The sequence below is a fragment of the Periplaneta americana genome, chromosome 16 (assembly GCF_040183065.1).
Source record: "Periplaneta americana isolate PAMFEO1 chromosome 16, P.americana_PAMFEO1_priV1, whole genome shotgun sequence".
Classification (NCBI taxonomy): Eukaryota; Metazoa; Arthropoda; class Insecta; order Blattodea; family Blattidae; genus Periplaneta; species Periplaneta americana.
This window is the reverse complement of record NC_091132.1, coordinates 157,474,960-157,493,866: the sequence shown is the minus strand read 5'-3', so window position 1 is coordinate 157,493,866 and position 18,907 is coordinate 157,474,960. Positions and strand designations below refer to the sequence as shown.

The 18,907-nt window shown below is 35.4% G+C and overlaps 1 protein-coding gene across 3 annotated transcripts in view; it reads left to right on the top strand.

Moving 5' to 3' along the window:
- The window catches only part of LOC138691545 (uncharacterized), a 126,699-nt gene extending 120,818 nt beyond the window's left edge, over positions 1-5,881 (top strand). For all 3 annotated transcript variants that reach the window (XM_069813597.1, XM_069813598.1, XM_069813596.1), the window contains one exon: positions 4,694-5,881. The gene's annotated coding sequence lies outside the window, so the exon portion shown is untranslated. The remainder of the gene's footprint in view (positions 1-4,693) is intronic.
- Positions 5,882-18,907: the final 13,026 nt, after the last annotated feature.

Genomic DNA, 18,907 nt, shown 5'->3' with positions numbered 1-18,907 from the left:
CAACTTGCCTGCAGAAATGGACCATCTTCGTAGAACACTACAGCAAAACAACTACAGCCGGAGAGACATCAGCAAAGCCCTCAAACAAGTTACCATGAGATGTAACACAATAGACTTAGACAGCAAGCAAGAACCGACAAAGAAAGCTTTCATTCCATTCTGCGGGAGCGTGTCACACAAAATAAGCAGAATCCTCCAGAAGGTTAATATCAAAACCATCCATAAACCACAGAGCAAAATCCGGAGTCATCTACGTCAAGTTAAAGACAGTCAGGGCTTAAGGACTCCAGGGATTTACAAGATTCCATGCGAGTGTGGCGAAGTATACATAGGGCAGACTGGCCGCACAATAGAAGACAGAATCAAAGAACATAAGAGGAACCTGAGGCTGTATTACCCGGAAAAATCTGCAGTGGCGCAACACAGCATAGAAAAGGAGCATAAAATACTGTTTGACCACACCAAGGTCATTAACAAATCAAGCCACTACTGGGATCGTACAATCAAGGAGGCCATAGAGATCAAGCTGGAGAAAAACAACTTTAACAGAGACAGTGGACTCCAGCTCAGTCAGGCATGGACACCGGCCTTAGACCAACTCAGGCCCTCTTACAATCAAGGTCATGAAGATCACGGACCGAGGACGGCAACCGATTCCAACCGGCGGAACAGGGCTCGCCGCCCGCCAAACTTCACGCAGTAATCCCGGGAGGGGCGGAGCTTACGAGCGATGACAATTCCCGGCCCCGGATTGGCCGATCCGCCAACCAATCCCGTTTCACCTGAGACAGCCACATCTATATAACCTTTCGACTTTCTGTTCGGACATCACTTCCCTGAAGATGGCTGCAGAGATAGCAGTCGAAAGCTTGGAGCATTCCAAAATCTTAACTCGGCTGATATCCCGCGAAAACATATTAGCGAATAAAAATGTTGTAAACACATTCATTACGCAACTAGTTAGGTAATGATACTGCTATTACGCAACTAGTTAGGTAATGATACTGCTATTATGCAACTAGTTAGGTAATGATACTGCTATTATGCAACTAGTTTGGTAATGATACTGCTATTACGCAACTAGTTAGGTAATGATACCGCTATTACGCAACTAATTAGGTAATGATACCGCTATTATACAACTAGTTAGGTAATGATACCGCTATTACGCAGCTAGTTAGGTAATGATACTGCTATTACGCAACTAGTTAGGTAATGATACTGCTATTACCTAACTGGTTGCGTAACGTGAACCATATATTAAATGGAATTGAAAGAAATTTACTCTATTATTAACATTAACAACAATGGTGCTAAATATCCAGTTTCAGAATTTACAGCATTTTCAATATCTAAATCCTCGTTTGAACTCATTTTAAAAATGTTTGTTTATTTCTCCTAATAATGCTTTTCTTCTGATATCAACAAAAACCTAAATTGTTCAAAACTAATAAAACAAAGATAATCGAAACGCTTCTCGCAGATAGAAACTAATAATAATAATAATAGAATCGTCTCTGCACAAAAAACATGTTCAAAACTAATAAAAATAATATAACTATTTATATAAAAAGTAAATTTTTATCAAAGTGAATAAAAAGTTGTACTATACATTTACCGTACCATAATATTACAATACTCGACTGGTTATCAAATTCGGCCTGCGACCTCGTTTGACAACTTTCCAATCTAGTATTGTAATATATATCATACATGACCATATCATACCGTGTGCTCATTTCAAAACTTGCCACCTTGAATAATTTTGGAAGTTCAAAGAACACAATTCTGAGAAAAAAAAATCGATTTAGTTTTTGAGAGGAACGTTCAAAATCATTGCTGACTGAATTTTTTGTTCCACTCCTTTACCTCCACCCCACTTTTGAGTTTCAAATTGCACCCCTATTTTCAAAGACACCATTTTAAAGGAGATGATAAACCCTATCCATCTACCAAGCAAAAATTAATTCGTTACGTCAGTTTCTGATATAGACTCAGAAACGTGTCTTTTAATGAATTACGTTTTAGGTGATGATATATCGTATGATGAAGATACTGTGCTATTACTGTGTGTATTAGAAAACAAACTCTGTTGTTTGTCTGGTGTGACTGGAGTTGGTGTTGTCGAGGAATTTTCTGGCGGGCTTTTTGTTTTTTTGTTCAATTTATTATTATACACCCTTTAACATCTTAGGTCATATAGTGTGTGTAGAATCTTTTGGTACTTAACAGTAAACCTTCAACTATTGTTGTGATTCTGTTTCTATTACTATGTGTTATAAATTATTTGTTTTCATTTTTAACCACTGATTTTATTGTATTTAATTAAATGATCCTGAATTTCTGTTTTACCTAACCTAAAAATCAGTTACCAAAAATAAAAAGGTTTGAAGAATTTAGAAGTCCTTATTCACTTTTTAAGGAGACATTATTTGTTGCCAAGTTTTATGTAATTTCAATAATGCAGCATTTGCTTAGGGGTTTTGTAATGTAGCCTACATCCTGTAATGAAGCCATGTCTGTATTTAATTTATTACCCAAATATAATGAATCTGTTTACATCTTGAATTTTTTTATCTCATAGTTTGAATGGTGTGTTAATTTTAGTGTTATACATAATTCATTTTGTCCCTTTGTGTTTATTACTAAACCTACTTTGCTGTGAAATATCAGTGTAAAAATATTTCAGGTCGAAATGTTTCCTTTCTTTTGTAGAAAAGGCCTCAATATTTCTTAATATTATGTTATTTGTTATCAAAAAACGAGGACGAAATAATTCGATGGTGTTTGGGTAAAGTGAGATGTCATTAAAATTAATCTTCAGAAAAAATGAAAATTAAACTAAGGGCCCTCATTGCAAATAAATTTCTACACAAATAAAATACATCAAATGTTAGTATTCTTTTTTATTTTTGCACACCCACATATAGGACTTCAATTGACTAGTCAAAAAAATTGTTTTGATCCCCTTTACCTGAACACCATAGAATTTCGATTGTAAATATGAAAGTTTCACTTTGGTATGTTACTGATTGTAGATAAATGTTCAAGTACCGTGAATTTAAGAAGCTGGACTCATAACTTTAGCTTTACTTCTGTTTTTAAGTAAGCGAGTCTAAGAAATATCGTGTTACTTGATTGGATTTGATTACAAAAACATTTCTTAAAAATTGTATCTTTCACCAAGGCACCTTAATATTGAGTAAATCTAGTACCTGTACAAGACGGAAGTGACATGGTCCTAATTTTTTCCGATGTAGACAGGTTTCTGTGTTATTCAGGTGTGAAGTTAAAATGGAATATTTTATCATTTGTATAAATGAATAACAAAATGGCATGCCGCAAATTGTAGGAATTACAAAATATTCCGTTTAACACTACTGACATTAAATCAGCTTCATGTCGCTTATTTAATTGGTGAATGATCTTGATGAAAATCTCATTTCCTGTATAAATTGTATCGTAACTCACTTATTAAATACTATAAAGTTCATTAATTATACTAAATGTAATATCTAATATTATAATATAATACTGTACTGTACTGTATATCACAGCACATTATTTAATTGGACTAGGAGCCTAGAAGCCTTGAATTCTGGATTATCTAATTTCTTTGCCAGTTCACGGTTTGCTTTGCAGAATAGGTCCAGAAATTGGCATGATCTTCGAAAGGGCAAGAACAATGCACTCCCACAACAATTCATTTATTTCTATGTAACCAGATGTTTTCTGTTTCCTTTTATGTCACCATTATTGACCGCAAGCTACTCACTCATTATACGGCCTTTATTTTTGAAAGTGTTAAGTTAGACCTGAGTTTACCATTCATAAATTTCAACATTATTTTCCATGCAATTCGTTTCTCATTTTCCTCGATAACTTTTATTTCATCAATTAATGACAATGCAACATTTTTACGCAGCTTTTCTTTTTATCACGAAATCACTAATACGCTTCCGTTCTACCCAGCTACGACAGTATAAAGGGGTGAAGCATTGAACATCTTTGAAGGGACTCGTCTGCCTAGTCCATAGGGTAATAAAATTTATGACCACCAGGCCAACACACCCTCGCACCCTCAAAAATTTTGCAAAGAAAATTTGTTTTTATCTTAGTGACCTACGTATTTCGTACATTCCTTGAAAGCACATACTGTTTCAAAATATAGTTTACATTAAAGTAGTGTGTCCAAAATATTATTTCCGTTTTGAACAGTAGGAGACAGTTTCCGTTTCCGCGTTGAACAGTTTCCGTTTTATTCAGGAAAAATTACACATAATACATATGAATTTTGCCGGGACCAATAAATTTGTACTGAAATAGACAGGATTTCGGATTATTCAGGTTCCGATTTGAATAGGTTTCACTGTACATGTGACCAACAAATTTAGTTCCTCTCGCGTGATCTGCATTTTTCCATTATAAAAATCCACAAAAGTTGGCTGTCTTTCGTTAATTTTCATTAGAAACCAACTAATAATTAAGAGGAATGTTGTATCATAATAAAACAAACGATAATCGAAACGTGATTGCAGTCTTTTGTGGCATAAATATATGCATTTCCCTATCTTACTGCATGCAAGTGTAGTCATGGTAACTGTTATCCTTGCATGAGCTTTTTATTTGTAGTTGTTCACATGTTTGTAGTGGTCTCTGTGGTGACGATGTTTTTCTTTTCTTTGTGTTTCAGGTACGTTCCCGCTTGCTACATCTTCTTACTCTTCCTGTTTCTTTGATGCTGTCTCGTGGCTTATGGCTCACCCTAATGATGGATCATCCGCTGACGTGGAGGACGTCGTTACGTCACACTACGTTCTTCAGCTGTTTGTTTTTCACAAAATTCGTTTCATAAAAGTGTGAGGGTTTTGAGTCACTTGTAAATTCGAAAAAAATAATCGTGTTGTTGACACTGCCTCTAACTTCAGGGTTCAATATGTAAAAAAACATTTGTTTCTATGACTTGGTGTTGCAACTATAAAGGGGAAACTGGTAAATCACGCTGGGTTTAGTATTACCTTGCATTAATATCATTCTCATTGCTGAAGGGACAGAATTGTAGATAGTTTTCACAAAATTTATTTTTCTGTGTCTTAAACTTATACGGTATTGCTAATAGGTTGAATTCTTAAAATTATGTTCTACCTTACTATTTATGAATTCACAGATGCTTTCTAGTACAAATAATTACATGTTAATGTTCAGTTATCATGATTTTGATAGCAAATTAATAGTCAAGTTTATTAATTTATTTAAAAAAGCCTGATTAATGGTAGCTATTGTTAAAAATACTTTACAGCGTAACATCGTTAATAGAAAAGGGGAAGAATTGTACAAGTAAGTCTCTGCTAAAATTATTTTCTAACTTAAAATCTTTACTTTATATAGATTGGTTAGTACAATATATTGTTAGAATAATTTTTTAACTTAATATCTTTATTTTAAATTGGTTCGTTGATACAGTATGTTGTTAGAATTATTCTACAACTTAATATCCTGTCTTTAAAGGAATACATTGATATTATTTATTGATAAATTTATTTCCAATTTCGTATCTTGACTTTAAGCATGTCGATTAATATAATATACTATTGAAATTGCTTTGTAGATTAATATCTTGGCTTTAAAAGCGCTAATTATTACAATATTATGTTGAAATTGGTTTGAAACTTAATATCTTGAGTTTTAGGACGTCGATCAATGTAATACACCACTGAAATTGCTTTGTAGTTTAATATCTTGGCTTTAAAAGTGCTAATTAGTACAGCATTATGTTGAAATTAGTTTCCAGCTTAATATCTTGGCTTTAAATTGGTTGATTAATAATACAATTTTGTAAGGTGTTGAAATTAATCAGGTAATAAGATTGAATTGAAAAAGGTTCATTTGAAAAATTATTGTAAAAATTACTTTCCACTTAATATTTTGATTTTAAATGGGTTGATTAGTAAAATATATTGCTAAATATATTTTAAATTTAATATCACGGTTTTGATTAATATGATATGTTGTTAAAATTACTTTGTATTTTGGCGGTAACTTTCTCTTTTTACATGATAAATGTTAAAGGAGTGACTAATATCATGTGATTCTTTCCGAAGTTTTACGAATGTTAGTAGCATTGCCAGACTAATTATTTTGGGTGAGCCAGATATGCAAGGTTTAGAAAGTACCTGACCCATCTCCTGACAACGCCGCTGCCGTCAACTCTCTTGAAACTCATTCTCGGAAGTCTTATTTAATAACCTGCAAAATTATGATAAACAATCATGCAAGGCATACCTATACAAACTTTCATAAGGTGAACTGGCGCTGTCGAGATTTCCTAGAAACGAATCTGTCGATCGCTGATGATGGGTCCTTCAACAAGTCCCAACTTTTCTGCCTCTCAATGAATAAATTGCTAGATTACAAAGCCTTGTGCTTGACATGATTGTCGAATTTTTCTTCGTTTCAGATCTTTGAAAATGTTTATACCGGGACATCACTTTATTTTTACTTGCATTTTTATTGTACCTGCGTTTCTGAATGTACTTGACTCCCACCCCTTGCAGTAACGTTCTAGCTCCCGTCAGCCACACAAACTTACGGCCGCTGTTGCATTCCAAGTCTCCTAGCAGTGAAGTAAACAGTACAGCGTATAGTGTGTTTCAGAAATATGGTTGCGTTTTCCATAGAAGGAGGAGCCTATATTATTGAAGCTTATTTCCAGGGGCAGGTATTTATGGAGATTAATTTTATCATTTGTGTTATTTAATATTGATATCGGCGGAGATTGTTGGAGATTCATTGATACTTTTATTGGATATTAATGGAAATTTTGGAAAATACAAATTTTTGAAATTGGAATATTAACTCAGTATGACTATTACTTTCGAAATAAATAACATTAAAGGTTCATTGGATTCTGGTAAAGGTGCGGTATGGCCAATAGACAATACTTGTTGGATTGAGACTGTATTTAACACACATTCATTAAAAACTAAAAAAAAAAAAAAAAAAAAAAAACTTGCAGCCCTCAAATGAATACTTTCAAATTATTAGTGAAATGTTGAATTCTCCGTCTTTTGAGTTCACTAATGTAATGAGAACACCTGGAATACCATGTAATTTAGCCTACTTGAATGTGCAACAAATTGAAATAAAAAAAATGTCCGAAAAAAGAACTCAGTATATGAAATTCGCTATAAAACGACATAATAATAATAATTCGCGGATGTGTCCATATTTCGCTATTAGAACTCCATTTCGCGATTGTTTATCTGCGTATTATTAATCAGAATCACTTAATTCGTAAAGATTAGTAAAAATCTATTGTATATCTATTGTGTCGTGATTTTCGCGATCACCGTAAATACCCGGCCCAGCTTATTTCGCACAGGTACGGTGTTTAGCATGACTGAATAACTTTGAAGTGAAGATTAGAGTTACCGAAAGTACGGTAATATGCTGAACAAAGTAGCCATTATATAATGAATAAAACCGCCTGAAGAGTTGAGTTTTTAAAAAAAAAAAGTTACTACTCTACTGTATTTTGATAAAATACAGTAAAAGTAATGATCAAACTGAAAATCCTAATATCGTATTTCCCTGTAACATAAATGGATACACTACTTTTCTCTCCTCCTACAGCCAGTAAAATGATTTGTTTACATATTGCACTAGCAACACCAAACTCCTGTAATGGAAGTGGGTAACAGTGTTTCAGAGTATAGCCAGGTTAATGTTAAAAATTTTGGTAAAAATAAAGTGATGTCCCTGTATAATTGCCTTAATTAAGGACGAACATTTACTAATATCCATTTTTGGAAACTGAGGTGCTTCCGACAATGAATTTGCAAGAGCAAGAATATCGTCTAAACATACCAAATAAAATAAGGTGTCAAATTTTTCTAGCTGATGTAACAATTCAGTAACCTCCACAGCTTCTTTCTTTTTATCGCTGTCAGACAGTTTTTTTAGGCTCAACCCAACAGAGTTAAATTGGCTCTTGAAGAAATGAACGCATTTTTTTACTTCCTACCTTAATGCTATCGACTGTAACTATTGCTCTGGATCGATGGTTTAGTTTTAACCCATTACTGCATAAAGTTATTAATGACTCGAAAAATGCGTTTCTGAGTTTGTTTGCTAGTTGGTGACTTAAGAATGCTTTCTTACCATATACATCTTTATTTACTTTCTGGGATAAAATTTAAGGACCGTCCCATAAATAGGACGCTATGCATAATGGTCACTGATACAGTAGTTGAATAGAATAACCCCTCTTTTAGTTAAAATTGTATTTATGTGTTTATTATGTAGCAAATACATATACATATTAGAATCAAAGGTTGAACTGCCCTTCTCAGACAAGTCTACGCATTGGACAACACTATTTTGTGTGGTAAGGGTAGAAACATTTAGGGTGGGGTCCAATTTGACACTTGCTGCAGATGAACTTTGCTTTCCCTGTACAATTAGCGCACCTTCGCTAAGTTTCATTTTCAACTGGCCAGTGGTGTTGACCATCAAATCTTATGTCTCGTGATGGAATGGGAACAATTTTTCCTTAGTGGGAACTCACCCCATGCCTTTTCAGTACTGTAAAAGCCAGGAGACGGCAAATGTTGAGCGGTTCTGAAGAGTTTTGAGGCTTCAATTTTCTGTACAGAAACCAACCATTTACTACAGCAACATCAAGAAAATAAGCGAAGATGGACCAACACTCTGTTGTTGCCGCTGTTGCTAACATTGGTACTGCCAATGCTGGTGCTGCTGTTTCTGTGCTAGCGCTGGTAGTGCTTTTGGTGCTAGTGATGGTGCTGATGGTGGTGATTGTAAAAAAATTCGTAGCTTTACAGCCCATGAAGGGCCAAGACCGACCAGCCGGCTGCTGGTCTCACGTCCACATGCCGAAACAGAGGTGGACAATCATCTAACGAGAATGGCGGTATAGTGTGGTTAGCATGATGATTCCCCCCCTCCCAGCCTTATAGCTGGTTTCCGAAACCAGATTTTCGCTACCTATCGTAGCTCCACAAATGAATGATGATGCTGGTTGGGCAACGGTCCCATACACTGGCCGAAATTTCATGAGAAAATTTCCTCCCCCATGAGGACTCGAACCAGCGTGCATTCCGTAACGCGAGACCGAGGCAGGATGCCTTAGACCACGATGCCACGGCGCGGTACGTTGGTGGTTATAGTAATAATAATAATTGTACTTGTAGTTGTAGTAGTACGATGGCCTTCTAGCCTGGAATTACCTTCCCTGTCGTGGAAATTTTCATATATTAGCTTCCTTCTTTTCGCACGGCAATAACTTGTGCGAGAAACCTCAGCTCCATTTTTGTCTAATGTACTTTCAAAATAATTCGTTGCAGCTTCATTATCATCATTACATATATATATATATATATATATATATATATATATATATATATTTTGTAATTCCGCTTTACAAAGTAGCATTTTACCGCGAAGATTATTCAAATAATCCTCTGCTCGTCGTCCGATTTATCACTGTATTTATTTGTAACATGGAAATCTTCGGGAGGGGTCACATATATTAGACTCTCACTATTATTATTATTATTTTGTTTTTCCATTAACCCCAGAATTTCAATCACGGTTAGACTGGAAATAAAACGATGTAATGGAAACCATATACATATTATAAAGAATACTACAGGAGTGCACACTGCCTGGCGTCCTATTTTTAGGACGGGACTTTATTAGCAACATACAAGAAAATATTATTGTTGTTATATACCACATGAAAACTGAAGTATTCAACTCATTATGTGAAAATAAAAATCAGATTTCTATACCACCATTACAGAGTAACTAAGAATGAACTTACCCGCTGTGTGTCACAAAATATGTTATCCTGCCATCTTGTAAAAATAGCTGGTATGAACAAATGTTCGCACGAAATTCAAACACTGCAACACTATAATACAATGTAATAATTTACCTTCTAAACAATGCCTCAAAATGTACTAAACAAGAAAAAGTTCCATAGAAATCAGTATTTTACGCACGTCCCATTTTTAGAACGCTATGCAGTAATGGGTTTGTTGAGTATTTTCCATAAAAAAACGCAAATATTCGCATATTTTTTGGGTGGGCCTGGGATATGCCACTGAATGTTAACATACGTCAACATAGCATTAACGTTTAGCGTACCACAAGGATTCGAAAACTCTCTATTGTATTCTCGAGAACAGTTGAATAATAATAATTTCGTCCACACCTGTGGAGTAACGGCTAACCCGTTTGGCTGCGAAACCAGCTGGCCCGGGTTCGATTCCCGGACGGGATAAGTTACCTGGTTGAGGTTTTTTCTGGGGTTTTCCCCTAACCCAATATGAGCAAATGCTGGGTAACTTTCGGTGTTGGACCCTAGACTCATTTCACCGGCATTATCGCCTTCATCCTATTCAGACGCTAAATAACCAAAGATGTTAAAGCGTCGTAAAATAACCTACTAAAAAACATAAAATAATTTCAGTTCTCTAAAAGAGTCGTCTTCTTTGGTTTCTCTCTGTTGTATTTTGCAGCCATATCCCACAAACAAGGCTTTTCCATCAGTGCATTAATCAGTTTTATTTTATCGGTATTTTCTTTCGTCCACTCCAGATATGGAGGGTAGCTGTGTATATATTGAATAAGCAGTCGCGGACAGCCGATGAGGGGTGGTCCTCCAGCTTGGGGGTTGGGCGAAGGGCTAATAATCCTTCACCGTAAAAAAACAGCTTGTTACGAATCCTTCACATATTTTGTATTCGACAGATAATGGAGAAAAAATTGGGAGTATAAGGGTACAGTTCATCAGTTATTCATAGATTTCAAAAAGGCATATGACTCGGTTAAGAGAGAAGTTTTATAAGATATTCTTATTGAATTTGGTATTCAAGAAACTAGTTCGATTAATTAAAATGTGTCTCAGTGAAACGTACAGCAGAGTTCGTATAGGTCAGTTTCTGTCAGATGTGTTTCCAATTCACTGTGGGCTAAAGCAAGGAGATGCACTATCACCTTTACAATTTTAATTTGCTCTAGAGTATGCCATTAGGAAAGTCCAGGATAACAGAGAGGGTTTGGAATTGAACGGGTTACATCAGCTGCTTGTCTATGCGGATGACGTGAATATGTTAGGAGAAAATCCACAAACTATTAGGGAAAACACGGAAATTTTACTGGAAGCAAGTAAAGATATAGGTTTGGAAGAAAATCCCGAAAAGACAAAGTATATGATTATGTCTCGTGACCAGAATATTGTACGAAATGGAAATATAAAAATTGGAAATTTATCCTTTTAAGAGGTGGAAAAATTCAAATATCTTGGAGCAACAGTAACAAATATAAATGATACTCGGGAGGAAATTAAACACAGAATAAATATGGGAAATGCGTGTTATTATTCGGTTGAGAAGCTTTTATCATCCAGTCTGCTGTCAAAAATCTGAAAGTTAGAATTTATAAAACAGTTATATTACCGGTTGTTCTGTATGGTTGTGAAACTTGGACTCTCACTTTGAGAGAGGAACAGAGATTAAGGGTATTTGAGAATAGGATACTTAGGAAAATATTTGGGGCTAAGAAGGATGAAGTTACAGGAAAATGGAGAAAGTTACACAACACAGAGCTGCACGCATTGTATTCTTCACCTGACATAAATAGGAACATTAAATCGAGACGTTTGAGATGGGCAGGGCATGCAGCACGTATGGGCGTATCCAGAAATGCATATAGTGTGTCAGTTGGGAGACCGGAGGGAAAAAGACCTTTGGGGAGCCGAGACGTATATGGGAGGGTAATATTAAAATGGATTTGAGGGAGGTGGGATATGATGGTAGAGACTGGATTAATCTTGCTCAAGATAGGGACCGATGGGGGGGCTTATGTGAGGGCGGCAATGAACCTCCGGGTTCCTTGAAAGCCAGTAAGTAAGTAAGTAAGTAAGTTCATTCATTTTCAGCTATTCATAGTAATGACTTCTCATTTTCTAATCCTATGTATTGAGTTATTGTACATCTTAACGTACTGATATGTATTTTCCATGGTTCAGCTAATCCTTCTTGTGTAATGGCTAGGGGAAATGTACCCCTAACAAGAACCCCCCCACGTGACACATACAAACCAGTATAAAAAACTAATTGATTAAGAATTCCGGCATAACACTCTCGTGGCAAAAGAAGATCGTCTGTAACTATGTCACTGCTAATGGACACGGCCTCCTTGATACAATCTGCCTCCACCCAAGCGTTGCGGTTGTCATGACGACTGCCTCGATTGCATGTAATTTATAATCAAGCCTGGTTTATATATTTAACTGCTACGGCTGGCGGACCATATCGGTCTTCCAGAAGCTTACATGCGTAAAAAGTGATTTTTCCTGTCACACGAAGGAGGTTATGAAAACCCTTTCTGTCTGTGTGTCCCACTGACATTTACAGACAGTAGCAATGTGTTCATGCACCCTATTAAAGTATTGTGTTATTAGAGGGCATATACAGGGTGATTCAAAAGTCCTCCGACAAAGACAAACTCCTATTATTAGTGCAGATAGCGAAAAATGCGGGAAAAAGGGAAAAGTTGTAGGATAAATATACAGGGATATCATTTTATTTTTACTTCAATTTTTATTGTACCTGAGTTTTTTAATGTACTTCACTCCCACCCCTTCTACTAATGAAGTTCAACCGTCCTCCACACAGATCCAAGACCGCATGTACAGTCATAGTAGCCTTACGGTCATAGCAAACAGTACGTTCCAAAAATATGTTCGCGTTTTTCAGTGACGAAAGAGCTTTCAACATTGAATCATTTTCGCACAGGTACTGTCGTTCATTTGCCTCCGTCGTATCCCGGTTTCCCCCACCAGCTTCTATTCGCCAGCTAGTGGCTGGGCTGCCTTAGCTCTTTTCTGAGAACATTAATTTCTGTTAGGAATTGGACGTCTACGTAATATTATACGAATGTTTAAAATAACTTAAATAAAAGGGCCTCGTTAAGTAATTAACTGTCACGTGATTTCCTCCTTTCTACGATCCTGCGACATAACCACTTGGACGGACAGTAGATAGCATGTCTGAGTAATTTTATCTTTTCGGATCAGGCAGAAGTGAAGATTGAATTTACAGTACGTAAGGTACTCTTTTATAGAGTAGGTACAGAATTATTTCAACATGAGTTACTAGTACGAAGGACGAAACTGGTAATTAGAATTATGTACAATAGTCTATTGTGCGATAATATGCACATTAGAACTGAAGCCTGTGTCGAAATGAACGGCCACTATTTTCAAAAATGTGTTTCAATATATCCATATTATGATTATTTTTCAATTTAACTTCATTCTCCATATTGTACGCTAATGTGCTGTAGACAGTATAATATACACTGCATAATGAATACGTGCACATGGACAGCTCAGTTCGTGAGTAAAAACACTTATTGTTAATACTGTACTGTAATTTGATTAAACAAAAACGTAACGAAAATTATCAAACTCAAAATCGCGATATTTCCAAGTTTACGTAAATGATGAACTACTTTTCTTCCCTCCTATACCTAGTAAAGTGATTTGTTTGTATTTTACGCCAGTATCATCGAACTCCAGTCGTGGAAGGGGTTCGCAACCCTTCATCCAAAGGTATAGCCAGCTTAATATTAGAAATGTTAGTAAAAATAAAATGATGTCCCTGTAGTTTTGAATCTAACGTGCTTGAATTTTCAACGAAGAATGCACAGTTGCTCTATTGCCTCATATTTCGTCCTGAAACCCCTTTACGTTATCAGAGTCATCCTAGTGGACTGCGTAAATTACAAAATGATGATGGATAATTAGCAGTGTTGCCAATAAAAGCTCAGGGAAAACCGCCACGCAAGAATGAAATTTCTCTGAATTATTAACGTATCAGTGTAAAGAAATGTTTCTTGTGCACTGTGAGAAGTTAAATTATCGTTAAAATCTGATTTTTCTCTGTTAAATAATACCTATCTAAAATCCGCTAGAAGTAGCGGAAAAGTCAGGAACTTGGTAGTACTGGAATTGACGAGTGTGTCGTCCTACTGTACGGCCTCAAGGGTGCGTTCTACTTCGAAAATTCAAACACATTTAGATTGACAACTACATATTTGCAACAACTTTCCGCTCTTTCCATTTTTCGCTATCTGCACTAATAACGGAGTTTGTCTATGTTGACGGAATTTTGAATCGCTCTGTATATTGCGATACAGGAGCAGTAGTCAATATTTTATAGGATTAAGAAGGGTGGTATTCTGAGCAAAAAATAAAGTGAGATAGGTTGTGTACGTGGCTTTATGTGGATCCGTGGTGGACAGTAAGTGGTTTAATGTAGAAATTGGTTGTGAAATGAAAGTTTTTTTTTTTAACTTTTAGTAGGTCATTTTACGACGTTTTGTCAACATCTTAGGTTATTTAGCGTCTGAATTAGATGGTGATAATGCCGGTGAAATGAGTCCGGGGTCCAGCACCGAAAGATACCCAGCATTTGCTCATATTGGGTTGAGGGAAAACCCTGGAAAAACCTCAACCAGGTAACTTGTCCAGATCGAGAATAGAACCCGGGCCACCTGGTTTCGCGGCCAGACGCGCTATGATCAATATATCGTAATGTCGTCTATCATCTGATATCTTCTGCCCCGAACTCTTCTCTCGTTCATCATTCCTTCCAGTGCATCCTTCAGTAGGCAGTTTCTTCTCAGCCAGTGACCCAACCAATTCCTTTTCCCCTTTCTGATCAGTTTCAGCATCATTCTTTCTTCACCCACTCTTTCCAACACAGCTTCATTTCTTATTCTGTCTGTCCATTTCACACACTCCATTCTTCTCCATATCCACAATTCAGAACTGATCAGGGCTGTATGAAGGATGATCAAAGACAGTGAAACCAAGTCCCATTCTACATGAAGTTTTCAGAAACCTAGTTCCGCGATTATACCAGTACATGCTCCTGTGATATGCCACACTTGACTGACAACTGCTCTTGCATTATGCGGCTATTCCATCTAATGAGTTTGACACAACGTCATCAACTGCAGTATACAACATTGTACTTCGTCCCTTGTCACACAAGTTGAGAGTCGCACCAGGTTCATTACGAGCATGAATAAACCAACATCGTACAGTAGGAGAGACTGTTGTACCTTTAAACACTTTTCACATTTTATTTATTTATTTATTTTTTAATTTTGGGAAATAAGTTTCTTAAATGAAAAAATGCTTCAAATAATTATTGAAGATTCCTTTACAACTTCCTTTATGTATGTTCCTGTTTTACAGATCTATTAAGGATGGAAAAAATAAAATGAAGAGATATGTAATATGTTCAAAGGTACAACAGGTTCCTGTACCTTGGAACATACCCTCTTGTAAGTTGGAACACATGGAATATAGGTAAAAAATATAGCCGTAAAAACTGATAATCATATTTAAAATGTATTCGCCATCATAAACCAGAGCAGGCTTCTCTGATTGAGATTTTATTTCCTGGAGAAGCTATAACAGCTTTCTTCAAGGCATCTGAATCAATTGGGGGCCTCTTAACTCCAGACTTACTTCGTGACATGATCTTAAAAAAAAAAAAAAAAACAAAACAAAAAAAACAAACAAAAACCGATAGTATCTCATACTTTGGAACATATTCCATGGTACAAGATGTTTTGTGTTCAAAGGTACAAGAGGGTGTACTTTTAAGCAAATATGACTCCCAAAACTAGAGATTTGAATAAACCATGGAAATTAAAATGTGTTATTACTCACCAGATGATAGGGAACACACCGTACTTGAAAGATATTAACAAATACAATCTGGTTTTGTGTTAGAAAACATATATCAATGAACGAAATGTTTACTTTTGATACTAAAAACTTCTTTTTTCCACGGAACTCACACTTTGCAATAAATTAAACTGAAACTACGACCAGAGCAGTTTAGCGGCTTTCTCTACAATCTACTCCAGTTTGCGTCCTCTAGGTTGCAGCAAAAATTAAAAAAACAAAAAATGTTCAAAGGTACACTATGCTAAAGGTACACTACTGATTTCTGCATACTCATCTCCATAAACAGCCTTCATTCTTCCAATGAATGTCAATTGGGACCACATTTTCTACTGTTAGGAACTCTATCACACCATGTAGCAACATAGTGTTGTTACATGCTGCCATGTTTCAGACTATGATTCATACATTCTAGCGGCAGAGGTCTGAATGTCAGTGAAGCAGGAAAGTTTACTGAATAGTATATATAACATCTGGTGCTCAGAACTATGTCAACAATAACACAGTGTTAATATGTGTTACAAGAGCGGTATGTTGTAGTCTTCATGTTCGAGGAAAAGTTTGAAAAAGCGAAACGTACCGGTAGTTGAGTTTTTTTAATTTCCGAGAATTGAAAGAAAACATACCACTCGTGTATCGTACATTATTTTGTGCGAAGATCGTTTATTACATACCTGGAAGAGGAATTTCTAATTAGATGCAATGAAATCTCCATCTTGGTTTCTGTTCAATGACGACAAATTTGCAAAACAAAAATATATATCTTCAACATTGTTGCTTTAAAATGTTTTCTGTGTTTACTATACTCCAGCCGGCCGTGATATACGTCTGTCTTTTTTTTTCCCCCCAGTCTATAAATGCGAACTTAAAACAGACGGTAAGGTTATGTAATGATTTATTTTTCATTTTGATATTTTAATATTATTTATATAATATATTGCAGTAATAACATCGTCATCTTGAACCTTGTTGATTTTTTCACTTGCATCACGAATGCAGAAACTTTAGTGGAGTTGTAGAGTTTACTTAATTTTTGCAAATATTTAAAAACAATAATTAACAGTGCAGTTTAGGTGAAATTGCAGTGGTAAGTTTCCAGTTTATAATTATTACTATATTGAACGTCTCTAAAAGTAATATGTTAAAAGCCTAAAGCAGTAAAATCAATATGTCACTTAAGCGGTAAGAAGAGGGAAATTGTTGTGTGTGTTAGGTTGGGAATACTGAATGTGGAAATTTAGACTTTCCGCGGCTTGGTTTTGTGCGGAAACCAAACAAATACGCACGATCTCGCACAAAAATATCAGGAAGCGTTACTTTTCAAAACACACTCACAAATAGGTGAAGTGGTACTCACCTGGATGGCTGCCCGCTCCTGATGAAAATGTCTGCTTCTCTGTATTGTCTCTCAGTTTAATGAAAACCACATTTCGTAACATTCACAATCACAAACAGATTATTTCATATCAGGATTCTTGAATTTGGGTTACAGATGTGAATATATCGCACTTCCCTGCATTTTTATAGTATGTTTTGAAAAGTGAACTAAGGACACAGAAATGAAATCATTACCATAAATATACTGTACATGTGAATTTATTGGCTAATGTGTCCAAAACATACATTTTACAGTCTTTTGCAGGTTAAGTTTATACCGCCCCAGGGATTGATGGGGGGCAAAATAAGACCGCTGTGCTCCCTTTCTTTGAGTTTCTGCTCACGTCGTTTCTGAAAATCAAAGAAATAAAATTTCTTAGATGGAAACTTCACTAAAATGTGACTTCATATTCGGTAGAAAACGACAGTTTAATCTCTAGGAAAATATTCACCTCGCTAGTTCAGAAGTTTACTACATTTTATTATTAACAATATTTCCTCCTATTCCCTGCTTCAATTGTATTGTATTGTATTGTATTTATTAACATTCCATGGTATTCATACATGCTTACAGCTAGAATTTGGAACAAGTCAAGAAACTTAATACTATTATAAAATCTTAATTTATAGTCACAGTCTAGAAGAAATATATACAGACGAGATTTACAATATAGTCTACTAGTACAACACAAAGTTTTAGTATCAATTTCATGAAGTGTTATTGAATGTCATGAATTCACCTACAGAATAGAAGGCGTGAGAAATTAGGTACTTCTTTAATTTGACCCTAAATAATTTTTTGTTTTGAGTTTCATTTTTTATACCGATAGGGAGGCTATTAAAAATTTTTACTGCTTTTTGATAGCACGATAGACTTGCCGATGGAGTATGAAAGTCATTTTTTTGACGTGTATTTATGGTATGAACTGTTGAATTAGTTACAAAGTTTTCACGATTACATACGAGGAAGACTATTAATGAAAAGATATACTGACAAGCCATGGGCATTATTTGTAGTTTTTTGGAAATAGTCCTACACGATACCTTAGATTTGGCACCTACTATTATTCTAATTACTCTTTTTTGTAAAAGAAATATATTGTTACTATCTGTGGAATTTCCCCAGAATATTATTCCAAAACTCATTACCGAGTGGAAGTATGCAAAGTATATTGTTTTTAAGGTATTGATATTTACTATCTTTTGCATAGATCTAATAGCAAAAAAAGCTGAATTTAGTTTGGGGGTAATTTCTTTAATATGATTTTTCCAATTTAACACATTATCGATTTTTAAGCCAAGAAATTTGGTTGTTGTTGTTTCTAATAGGGATCTGTTATTAATTATTGCGCTAGAAATTTGCGACGTTGAATTTGGACAGGATTTAAATTGAATTATGTTAGTTTTGTTACAATTTAATACCAATTTATTGACTGAGAACCAGTCACATATTTTGAAGAGAATTTCCTCTGTTGAAGATTGGAATGTGTTGGAGTTATTGGCTGTAATTACTATACTTGTGTCATCTGCAAATAATATGGGATGACCTAAATCTTTTATTAGGGGGGCAAGATCATTTATAAACACTAGAAAGAGTAGGGGACCTAATACCTCCTACATACGACAAAAATCAATAGCAAAGTGTTGCGATGTAGCAATATTGTCTCCTACAAATGACAGAAACAGAGAGAGATGGAGAAAGAAGTCGCCTCTTTATTCGATCAATACTGCTGACAT